This window comes from Colobus angolensis, unplaced genomic scaffold, assembly GCF_000951035.1.
Source record: "Colobus angolensis palliatus isolate OR3802 unplaced genomic scaffold, Cang.pa_1.0 Scaffold84, whole genome shotgun sequence".
Lineage (NCBI taxonomy): Eukaryota > Metazoa > Chordata > Mammalia > Primates > Cercopithecidae > Colobus > Colobus angolensis.
Window position 1 is genome coordinate 1,309,985 of NW_012122265.1, and position 11,653 is coordinate 1,321,637.

General features: G+C 59.8%; 1 protein-coding gene across 2 annotated transcripts in view; it reads left to right on the plus strand.

The window, feature by feature from the left end:
• Positions 1 to 217: 217 nt before the first annotated feature.
• BRSK2 (BR serine/threonine kinase 2) overlaps positions 218 to 11,653 on the plus strand; it is a 46,590-nt gene continuing 35,154 nt past the window's right edge. Inside the window, exon 1 of one of the 2 annotated variants that reach the window (XM_011930044.1) lies at positions 218 to 663. The gene's annotated coding sequence lies outside the window, so the exon portion shown is untranslated. Of the gene's footprint in view, positions 664 to 1,036; positions 1,340 to 11,653 lie in introns of those variants that run through there. The other variant, XM_011930045.1, reaches the window with a different exon arrangement.

An 11,653-nucleotide genomic window follows, 5' to 3' on the forward strand; every position in this document is an offset into this window, starting at 1 on the left:
AGTCACGCCTCCACAGAGCTTTGGGAACAGCCGAGATGGGGAGCCTGCTGGAGACACGGGTTTTCTGAGCCCACCAGCGGCTCCAAAAGCAGAGGGAGTAGCCCTGCGTGCAGATGGGGCGCTCACGGCGTCATCCTCGCAGAGCGGTGACGGGCACAGAGTCGGGGTTCGGGGGTTTGTGACGTTGGCCTCGCAGAGCGGTGACGGCCCAGAGTCTGCGCCCAGTGCAGTCATGCTGCTGTGTGCGATGGGTGCTGGGCCTGCAGACCTCGGTGCTTTGAAGGCCCCGCTGCCAAGCATAAGACGCCCCTTTTGTCCTCGTCAGGCTCTCTGGTCCCCGGGAGTGGATTTGGGGACTGCGATTGCCAGGCACACTGTCCCTGAGGGCTGGTCACCCACCCAGGCACACCCATGGCCCTGAGCCAGCACAGCCTGACACCTGAACGCCTGCCCTCAGAATCCCCCACCTGCCTAGGGTGGGGCCATGGGGGAGGCTGGTCCTCCATTCTCGGGGACTGGGGGTCCCCCCTTCTGGTTGAGAAGGCCACAGGTACCCTCCCCCCCCCCCCGCACAGCAGGGCACCACCCAGACCACCCTGGCCTGAGGAGGAGGTTTGGCAGCCACTTGGTAGGAGGGCCTGTGACGGCCCTTTTGTGCAGAAGGTGGGTGTTCCCTGGTCTCAGAGGCCAGGGCCCTTGCTAGCTGGGGTGGGGGCTCCTGCCCAGGGCCCCGCTGAGGGGGGCAGGAGCAGGGGCGGGGAGAGCAGCCGTGTGTCTGCCTTTTCTGCTCCCGTCACCATGGAAACAGATGGAGATTTGGCAGGAAGGAGGAGGGGGCGGGCTTTGGAGGAGGCAGCCCAGGTTTGGAGACCAGCTGGGGATCCTCAGGGGCCTGAGGTGGGGGCTGCAGCCTCAGGCTGGCTGGGTTCCTCCTCCCCGGCCACTGAGCCAGCCTTGCTGAGGGGAGAGTAGGCTCTGGTTATACTCTGAGCTTCCTTCCTCACAGCCTTGCTCCTAGACCAGAGCAGCAGGAAAGGGGCTGGAGCAGGGGACCCAGTTCTGCCCCATCTGGCCCTAGTTTGGGGAGGGAGCCTGGCAGGGCACCAGCCTCACCCTGTGAGCCCTGAGGGCCACCCCAGCCAATGGGCACATCCTCGCCGGCCCTGCACCCCACCCTTCCTCCCTCTGCTCCCCAAGAGAGCCCAGGTCTGGCCCAGCGGTGGGCAGGGGAGGGGCTGCCCGTCACAGAGTGCCAGCTGCCCACACTCCCGGCCCACAGCTGCTCCAGCCGCGCCACCACAAGGCCAGACTTGGCTCTGCCCGCAGCCCAGCCCAGCAGGTGTGTGCCATGCTCCCTGACTGGCCAGGGCCCCTGTGCACTCACACGCGTGCTCAAGGCGGAGTGTGCTCACACGTGAGGGATGCAGCCCCTGCAGCAGGGACGGGGCACCTCGCCAGCACCTGCTGGGCTGCACCTGCCGGGAGGGCCAGCTGTGCGGCCTGCCCCCGTGTGTGGAGGCTTCTGTCCATCAGCCTGGCTTGGCATCCAGGCCCTCGTCTCGCCCTCCCCAAAAGAGCTCAGCCCCTGTGCTGCGCTCTCCTGTGGGGAACGTGTCCTCGGTCACCGGCCTTAGCAGCAGTGTGGTGGGAGGAGTCTGAGCTCTTTGGTCGGCAGGGCCAAGGGAGCAGGTGCCCTCGGAAAATGCGAAAATGCGGGACAGGGTCGGGCTAGGGGGAGGGTTCAGTGGTGGGGGGGGCCCAGCGGAGCTGGGGTGTTTATGAGAAAACCTTTCCTGAGCCAGGGACAGTGGCTGGGCGGTCAGATATGGCAGCCCCAGCCCAGATGGGATCCTCCTGCCTGCTGGGAGTGGGCAGCGGCGCCCTGGCCACCCAGAGCAACCTCGCGTCTCCGCGGCCTGTTGGGTCTCTGCCCCGGCCGCACACAGCAACCGGGTCTATCCCAGGCCTATCTGGTCTCTGCCCTGGTCACACACAGCAACCCCGCGTCCCAGGCCCATCAGGTCTCTGCCCCAGCCACGCACAGCAACCCTGCGTCCCAGGCCCATCAGGTCTCTGCCCAGGCCACGCACAGCAACCCCAAATCCCAGGCCCAGCTTATCTCTGGCCCAGGGCACAGTCTTGGCAGTCACTGCCAGGGGGCGGGACCGCCCATGGCCCCCCACCATGCACACCCTCCCCGACTGCTGCAGGCCTGAGGGGTGGACGGGTGGGGCTCACTGCAGGTGCTGCCTCCAGCACCCCAGGCCACCTTCTTCCCGTGTTAGGAGCCCATGTTCGGAACCCCCATTCCTGGGGTGGATGGGGCTGGGCAGGGGCTGGGGTGGGTCTCTCCCCATCTCATGGCTCCAGCTCAGACCTAAGCCAGGATCTCTGGTTGGAGCCAGCCAGAAGTCTAGCTGCTGTGAGCTCCCCTGGGGGCTTCTGCCTCCCACATGGCCCCTGGGGATGGCCCCTCAGAACAGCCCCTCGGGGTGGTGTGCCCTGACCCCACTGTCCACTGGGGTCAGCCCGGGGGACCCTGCCTCTGACCCACTTCTCCCACCCTGCAGCCCCTTGCAGGGGCCACTAGGAGACTCACAGAGGCAGGGCCCCAGGACCATGGCAGGAGACCCCTCCCTCTCGGAGGCCAGGGGCTTCTGCAGGGCCTGAGCTGTCTCTGTCCAGCCCCGAGGGCCCTGGCAGTGGTATCTCTGTGGGAGGAGGGGGCCCTCTGCCCAGGCTGTGCCCTGGCCTTCTGCCCTGGGGGCCCCACAGCCCACATGGGCCTTGGCACCCAGCTCCCCAGCAGGACTTCTGCAAGCCAGGAAGGAAGTGGGCATGGGCGTCTGGGTCTGTGTGCCTGGAGCTGAGCCACGTGGCCTGGGCTCCCTGCACTGCCCACCACCCACTGACCCTGACCACACAGGTCCATAGCGGGGCCTGAGCAGAATGGGGAAACCAAGAGGAGGGGCCTGAACTGAGCCCGGGGTGGTGGGACCTGGCACCCCGACTCCATCAGCCCCTCCTGCCATCTCTGGGGGCATCAGTGGCCCCAGAGCCAAGGAGCAGCCTGAGGGGCTGAAGCTCAGGCGAGGACAGATGGGCGGCTGCTGCTACGCAGTGGTGGACAGCCACAGCGCCCGGCCTTGCCTTCCGCCCCGAGGAGAACCGGCTGCCTCCCACACTGGACACGCAGCGCGGCCGCTTCCTCACACGCTTGACTGTAGCCAGACTTGGAAACAGTCATGTGATCCCCAGGGGATAAATAACTGCGTTTTTTTCTCCATCTGTCCTTAGTTTAAAAACAATTGTTTGTTAATTTAAAAGGAAGAGTTTACCTTCAAATATAAAGAGATTCAAATTTTCCTGTATGAACTAAGATTTGTGTTAGTCAAAAATACCACACCCCAAAGTTGCCATTGTTCCATTGTTTAAAATTCTACATGCAAATGGAATCTCCAGAGGCCGGGCAGGAGGAGGACGGCCTGGGAGTGACCAGGCTGCTTCTCCGCCTGGACAGCTGTCTCCCTGCCCCTGTGGCAGTTGGAGGCTGGGGATGCCACTGCCCCACAGTGCGCTCCGGGGACCTCACGGTGCTGGGAGCTTCCGTCTGCAGAGAGTTCGCATCACCGGGATCCCAGGATGAGCTTGTGTGTGGAAAGCAGTGTTCATTAGACGCTGAGGAACCTCAGAGCGTGCTAAGGTCCAGCTTCAAAGGCAGCAATTCTTTGGAACTTAGGCCAAGGAAGATTTGTGTTTTGGAAATGGCAGATATTTTATCACTGACATTGTTTAGTGGAGGGTGATAAAAAGTAGACTGAATTTTTTAAATTAAAATGAACTTCGCATAATATAAAATTAACCATATGGAAGTGTACAATTCAGGGACAGTGCATTCAGCGAGCTGTGTGGCCACGTCTAGTTCCAGAGCATTCCACCCTGCGGGACCCTGCACCATTGTGTCCTCTTGCCCCTCCTCCATCCGTGGGAGCGTGGCCGGCCTTCCGTTTCTGGACACGTCACAGACGTGGGTCCCAGGCCGTGCGTCCCTCTGTGTCTGGCTTCCTTCACGCAGCAGAACGTCCTCAGGGCCATATCTGCTGTCATCCCCGTTGGGGTTTTCTTCCTTTTGAGGCTGAATGTGCTTCCCTGTGTTGGCCAGACCACATTGTTCGCCCGTCATCTGCCGTGGACGCGTGGCTGCCTCCACCTCGTGGCTCTCAGGAGTGGTGCGCTGTGGACCTGTCTGTGAGTAGCCACTCAGGTTCCTGAGCTCAGTTCCTGGGAGCCTAGACCTGGGAGTGGTAATTCTGTCTTTACCTTTTTTAAAAAATTAGTTCATTTATTTTTTTGAGACAGGGTCTCACTCTGTTGCCCGGGCTGGAGTGCAGCAATTCGATTCTGGCTCATTGCAGCCTTGTCCTCCTGGGCTCAAGCGATCCTCCCACCAGCTTGCCAACGTGCTAAGATTACAGGCTTGAGCCACTGCACCTGGCTTGTGTTTAACTTTGAGGAGCTGCCAGACTTTCTCATTGGACCTAGTTTTAGTCGGCCTCCTTTTTTTTTTTTTTTTTCAGATGGAGTCTCACTCTGTCACCCAAACTGGAGTGCAGTGGCACGATCTCAGCTCACTGCAACCTCTGCCTCCCGGGTTCACGCCATTCTCCTGCCTCAGCCACCTGAGTAGCTGGGACTACAGGCGCCCTCCACCACGCCTGGCTAATTTTTTGTAGTTTTAGCATAGACGGGGTTTCACCGTGTTAGCCAGGATGGTCTTGATCTCCTGACCTCGTGATCTGCCCACCTCGGCCTCCCAAAGTGTTGGGATTACAGGCAGGAGCCACCGCGCCCGGCTCTCATTAGGGTTTTCTAAGGCCCCACAGAGAAGGCAGCCCTGGTGCCCACGGGATGGCTGGCACCCCTGCCTGCCTGGGATATGCCTCACCCCCTCGGGTCCCTCAGTTTACTTCGTAGAATGAGTTGGCTTGGAGGAGCCCGTTACCTGCTCACTGCCCACAGGGTGGTCCCGGTGGAGGACTTGGAGTGGCTGCCCCTTCTGTTACACGGGTTCCACCATGGCCTCCTCGGCCACTGTCCCCTGGGAGGGCAGCTGTGATAAAGGCCGGAGCTCCTAGCTTTGGGCAGGTGAGTGCCCCTGGCGGTTCTGTTCTGTGATGTAGGTTTTTCATCACAGAACAAGTTGGGAAAAGTTGAGAGTTTCAAGGTCCACTGCCAGTGGGAACTGGAACCAGGCAAGCTAAACCAAGTTCATTATTGCTCCTGGCAACCCCAGGGCTCACCTGGCTCACGGGGACCTCTGCAATGGCCAGGGCCTGGGACCACCCGATCTAGGGCAAGGGGAGGGGGAGGGATGTGTTTATAAAATTTCTGTTTTAATTTCAAGTACAGTAGTGTTGGCAGATAAAAACACACAAACCAAAGCACTTTGATTTTGTCAGTAACTATTAAGAGTCTGGAGGGTCCTGAGGCCGGGGGGTCTCAGGAGCACAGAGTGTGATGCCCGTGAGGACGTGACCACAGCGTTGAGTGTTCCGTTTCCTGGGTGGCACGTCCACAATGCCATCCACTGTTTGGCAGAGTCAGTCTTTAGAGATGCTTTTGTAAGAACAGGTTTTTAGGCTCATGGGCTCCCTTCCCGGTGCCCGTCACCCCTGCCTGAGGCTGTGGCCCGGGCTCAGCTCCCTGGACCTGAAGGGCCTCCCACACGTCGTGTCCAACGCGTTCCCCCGGCTTTCCTTCAACTGCTGATGGTGGGTATTTAGCCTCAGTTTTGGAGGATACTTTTGCTGGATGTAGAATTCTGGGTTCCTTCAAGTGCTTAGCAGGTGCCACACCGTGGTCCTCTGCTGGTGAGAGGCAGCCGCCACCAAGGCCTTGGGTGTGATGCTCGTCTCTGGCTGGTTTTGAGGTTTTCTCTTCATCCTTCGGTTTTGTGAGTTTCACAGTGACCCACCTTGGTGTGTTCCTCCAGGTATCTGTCCTGCTTGAGGTTCAGTGAGCCCCGTGGATACACAGACTGATGTATTTAGTACATTGGGGGAAATTCTTCATTTTTCTTTAAGTGTGCCCTCTTCAGCCGGGTGTGGTGGCTCACGCCTGTAATCCCAGCACTTCGGGAGGTCAGGGAGGGCGGGTCATGAGTCAGGAGTTCGAGACCAGCCTGGCCAACGTGGTGAAACCCCATCTCTACTAAAAATACAAAAATTAGCCAGGCGTGGTGACGGGCACCAGTAATCCCAGCCACTCGGGAGGCTGAAGTAGGAGAATCGCTTGAACCTGGAAGACGGAAGTTGCGGGAGCCAAGATTGCGCCACTGCACTCCAGTCTGGGGGATAAAACAAGACTCCATTTCAGAAAAAAATAAAAATAAAATGTGTCCTCTTCCCTATTTGCTCTCTCCTGTTTTAAGGGACTCCAGGAACAAGTGTCTTAGACTATAAGGGGGCCCTGCAGGCGCCTGACATGCTGTGAGGTCTCCACCTCCCTCTTTTGCTCTGGTGCTTGTCAGGATAGTTTCTGCTGGCTGGTCATCGAGGTCACTGTTCATATGTGTGGTATTACCTTACCCTTTTCTGAAACTTCTAACATGTGGGTCACCTGTGTCCTGCTTCTGTTGGCTGCTGCTTCTCTTGAGAAGGGTCCCATTTCCCCACTTCTTTGCATATGCCATAACATTTTGTTGGATGCTGCATGTTGTTTATTTAGAGGAGCAGTTCAGACTGAAGTAGGAGCCGTCATCCCAGAGGGGCTCCCTGCCTGTGTTGGGCTTGTGGGGGGCTGCTCAGCCAGATCCAAACAGGACTTCAGCTGGGCTGGGACTGGGGGCCTGCCAGCAAATTTCTGTTCAGCTGTAACACATATCCAAGGGCCTGAACTCCTGGGTGGGGAAGTTGTTTCTTTTTTTTTCTGTAGTGCCGTAAGTGCCTGTCACTAATAGAAGCTCAGTGAATACCTGATTGATTGACAGATTGATCGGTTGATTGATTGAAAGCAGCAAGTGTCTGGGAGCTCCTGGTTACAGGTGCATGTCAGGTATGAGTCTGGGCACCGGGAGGCCTTTGCTCAGCTGTTTGTGGGCCCTGCAGGTGCGTGTCAGGTGTGAGCCTGGGCACCAGGAGGCCTTTGCTCAGCTGTTTGTGGGCCCTGCAGGTGCGTGTCAGGTGTGAGCCTGGGCACCGGGGTGTCAGGTGTGAGCCTGGGCCCCGGGAAGCCTTTGCTCAGCTGTGTTTGTGGGCCCTGGGACGTGATTCCCTCTTGGGTGGTGTTTCCAGCCACTGGCTGCTTAGGCAGCTCCGAGCACTGAGCTGTTGAGTTGGTGGCCTCTCTGCGTCTTTCTGTTTATCTTGTTCCGCTCTGCTGGGTATTTTCTCATTTTTTCAGTCCTTATTTAAATAGTTTCTTATTCTAGCAGTTATTATTTTTTATGTCTTAGAGCATTTTTATGTTTCTTAGTCGTTCTTGTAGACCTTGTTTATAGATGCAACCACTCATTAAATCCCAGCACACTGGTGCAATCAACAGAATTTTTGAAATACTTGTTTTGGCCAGACGCGGTGGCTCACGCCTGTTTTCCCAGCACTTTGGGAGGCCAAAGTGGGTGGATCACTTGAGGTCAGGAGTTCGAGACCGTCCTGGCCAACATGATGAAACCCCGTCTCTACTAAAAATACAAAAATCAGCTGAGTGTGGTGGTGTATGCCTGTAATCCCAGCTGCTCAGGAGGCTGAGGTAGGAGAATCACTTGAACCCAGAAGGCGGAGGTTGCAGTGAGCTGAGATTGCGCCATTGCACTCCAGCCTGGGCGACAGAGTCAGATTCTATCTTGATAAAAACAGAAACAAGAATGTTTGAAATATTCATTTAGTGAGGGCCAGTGCTCCTGCTTCAGCTCCAGGCTCCACACCTCCTCCCGCACCCAGGCACGTGGTCATTAGTCTCGAAGGAAGCCTGGTTGAACGCGGAGCCTCCTCTCTCTTGGTTAAGAGGGAACGTTGTCTCTTCTGAGTCTCTGGAAGGCAGGGCCTCTGCCTGGGGGCTTGGTGTCTGTACACGCATGCGAGTGTGCATGTATGCACCTGTGTGTGTGTGTGTGTGTGATGGCCTAATGGGCAGGGAGTGGGGCGGCCTTATCAGGATGAGACAGATTTTGCTGCAGGGCCAGCCCCCACTCTGCTGGGTGTGACCCCAACTATCTCTCTTGTTGGCCCAGAGAGGGGAGAGGCCCGCCGGGGCTGCCCCCAACCTGTGCACACCCTTGGCAGGTGCTCCGGGGTGTCTGCAGCCCCGCCCAAGGCCTGCCCTGCACTCTGGCTGACACAGACATTTTCAGTTTCCCAAGTCCCCTGGAGACAGGCAGGCCCAGGCCCACCCTCCGCCTCCTCTGCCTGCCTGCTTCTAGAAGGTTCTTGAATGTTTTGAGGTTCCCCCGTCATGGCCAGGCTCCCTCTTGTTTAATTCAGGAAGGTTTGACAGGTGAGCGTGAGGTCCGCCAGCCTCAGCCTAGGCCCCTCCATGCAGGCCCTGCTTGGACCTATGGCTCCCCCAAGTCCTGTCTCCACCCCCTTGGTCCCCAGCTCCAGCCTCTTCCTCCACTGCCTGGGCTGTCCCCTGGGGACACACCTCCTCCCTGGCTGTCTCCCTCTTTGTGACCTGCCTGGGGAATTCCTCCGGTCACTCCTGTCCTCAGCTCTAGGTGGGGCTGGCAGTCCTGGGGGCTCAGCCTCCGTGTGGCGTCCAGCAGGTGCAACTCCCTGCTTTTCCGCCTGACCTTAAGAGCCCGGCTTGAGCCTTTCATGGATAGGGCGTCTGTACCCCCCAGGGACTCCTCGGCCCTCTGGGTGCTGGCAAGTAGGTCTCAACCCCGGAGCCTGACTGGGGCCTCCCACCAGCATCTTTCATTTGGTTGCAGAGCAGAGAGGGGTTTTGGGACACTCACAGCAGTATCCTCAGATCTTCAGGGTTCAGATCTTTGGGCTGCCTGTGGGCTCCTGGCTTGGCCGACCCTGGGCCTCTTCCTGGTGCAGCCCGAGGCTGTGCTTTGGAGGGGAGGGACAGTGTAGGGGCTCTCATTTAATCTTCACTTCCCAGGAGGGGCTGTCAGGAGACCCCTGAGGCTGGGCACGCCCGGGGTCACACCAAGGAGGGAGGCAGGCGTCTGCAGTCTGGCCGTGGCTCCGGCCTACCCTTGCCCATCTCGGGCTGCAGAGATGTCCGCCTCTGCTTGGAAGGGACCTGGGTCCTGGAACAGCCTGGGGCTGGGAGGCTGCTTCCTTCTCCACTCTCTGGTTTCCAGTGGGAGCTGCATCCCACCTTTTGTTTGGGTGCTGGGTTAAGAGGTGGGAGCCAGGCAGAGGCAGAGGAGCGGCTGCAGTGCGTGTGAAATACTTCAGGGCGGCATGAGTTTCACTAGAGAGGTTCCTTTCGACGTGAGCAGTTGTCTCCCAAGAGGCGGCGGAGGCTGTGGGATCTACTGATGTTCTGAGGATGTGCTGAGGGCCTGGCTCCTTCCTGCCGCCTGCCCCGGCTCCTGTGTCAGGGCTGTTACCGCGGGTGTGTGGGGTGGGGGTGCATAGAGCCTGGATGCCTCCAGACTGAGGAGGCGAAGGGTCAGGGAGCAGGGACCTGGTGGTCCCTGAAAGGAACGAGGCTTCAAAGTCTGCAGCAACTTCAGAGGCCCCTCTCGGGGCAGGTGGGGGGACCCCCAGCCTGGGGAGCAAACCTGCCGGCCCAGCACCAGGGTCTCTGCCTGAGATGTGAGCACAGTGGCCTGAACAGGGCCCGGGAGAGGAGGGGGCAGGCTGGGGGTGTCACTGGGCCTGCTGGGGGTCTAGCCTGAGGTTGGGGTGCCAGGTCGGGGGAGGGTGGCACCTCTGCCACATCATCGGGTGTATTTGAGGCGGGGTCAGAGCCAACTGTGTGTCGGGTGAGAGCCCAGCCCAGCCCCAGCTGTGGGCCCCTGATGGGAGCATGCAGGTGGGTAATCAGGGGTGAGCCAAGCAGATTGCGGGGCAGGGGTTGGCCAGGCCTCATCGAAGCTCACAGCCCCCAGCCCCCATCTGAGCCATTTGGTGCCCTGTTTGTGCAGAGTCCCAGGTGGGGCCTGCCCTCCTCCAGCCTCTCCTCTACCCTGTCTGCCTTGTGCCACCCATCGGGTGCTCTGGGGAGGGGTGGGGGTCCCTGTATCGCTGGGGGAGGTGTGCTGGCCACGAGGGGAGCAACTTATGGGGCTGAGGCTGGCTCGGGGTGCAGGAGGCTCTGTGGTGGGCCCTGACGTGTGAGGAGCTGTGGGGATGGTGCAGAGGGGCCTGTGCACCTCCTGAGTTTGCAGTTGCTATGGTGCCCACACCCCCAGGATGCATGGCTGACTGCAGTCCCCCTGGGTGACCTTGACAAGTGTGTGGCCTGGACAGGGCCTCCGAGGTGCTGAAGACCTGCTTCCAAGGACACTCCCCTCTGGCAGTCCTGTCCATGGTGCTGGACGAGCTCTGGAGACCCCACAGACATGCAGGTCTGACCACCCAAGGCTCGGCTGTCTGTGGGGAATTGGACACGCTCCCCTCAGAGTCTCCCGGTGCCATGTCCACTCCCCAAGCCAGGACCGGGGGGTGACGGAGATGAAGCTTGTGCCAGCCCCAGCTGGGGGCCGCTGCCTGCCCAGGAAGCCTCGCAGCCAGTCCCAACCTGGTGATGTGGTGTCGGGAGGATGGAAGGTCTCGCAGACCTGGGTTTCTGAGCTCCTCAGGTGTCTGTGTCCCCTCCTGGGAAAGGGAACAGAGCTTTGCAAAGCTCAAGGGGAGGGCAGTGCAGCTTGGGAGCCTTAGCTTGGCCAGAGAGCAGCCCGGAGGGTCGATGTCCGGGTACCTCCAGGGCCCCTGCACCCAGGACCTCCCCGAGAGCTGTACCTCGTAGGGGATGCGGTGCCTCGTGGGGGACGTGGTGCCTCGTGGGGGACCTGGTGCCTTGTGGGGGACGTGGTGCCTCGTGGGGGACCTGGTGCCTTGTGGGGGACGTGGTGCCTCGTGGGGGACCCGGTGCCTCGTGGGGGACGTGGTGTCTCGTGGGGGACGTGGTGGAGACATTGGGGTCATGGCTGTCCAGGCTTCAGAGACAGCAGAACCAGGGACCCTCCCCCAAGTCCTGTTCTTAGTGTCTTGAGGCTGGGGGTGGGTCTGAGACCTCGTAAATGCTTCAGTGCAGAGCTTTCAGTTAGGAACCGAGGCCTCTGGCCAGGTTCAGGCACGTGGAGAGTGTGCGTGGGAAGTTCTGAGACCGTGAGAGGGGCAGGGGCGTGCTGCAGCCACCGCGGTCCTGGAATTTGAGATGTCTTAGGAGTTTCCTGATGAAGGACTGCGCCCACGGACGGTCGTGTGAGCGGAGGACAGCACGCGTGAGCTCCCTGGGGCTCCACGAACAGCAGAGTCACTGACCAGCAGAGACATGTTCTTTCGCATTCTGGAGGCGGGAAGTCCAAGGTCCGGGGTGGGCCCGCATTTCGGAGGCCTCAAGGAAGCCTTGCCCCAAGCTTCCCCCACTGGGCGATCCCGGTGCCCCAAGCCTTCCCCGCTGGGCATTCCTGGTGCCCCAAACCTTCCCCGCTGGGCGATCCCGGTGCCCCAAGCCTTCCCCGCTGGGC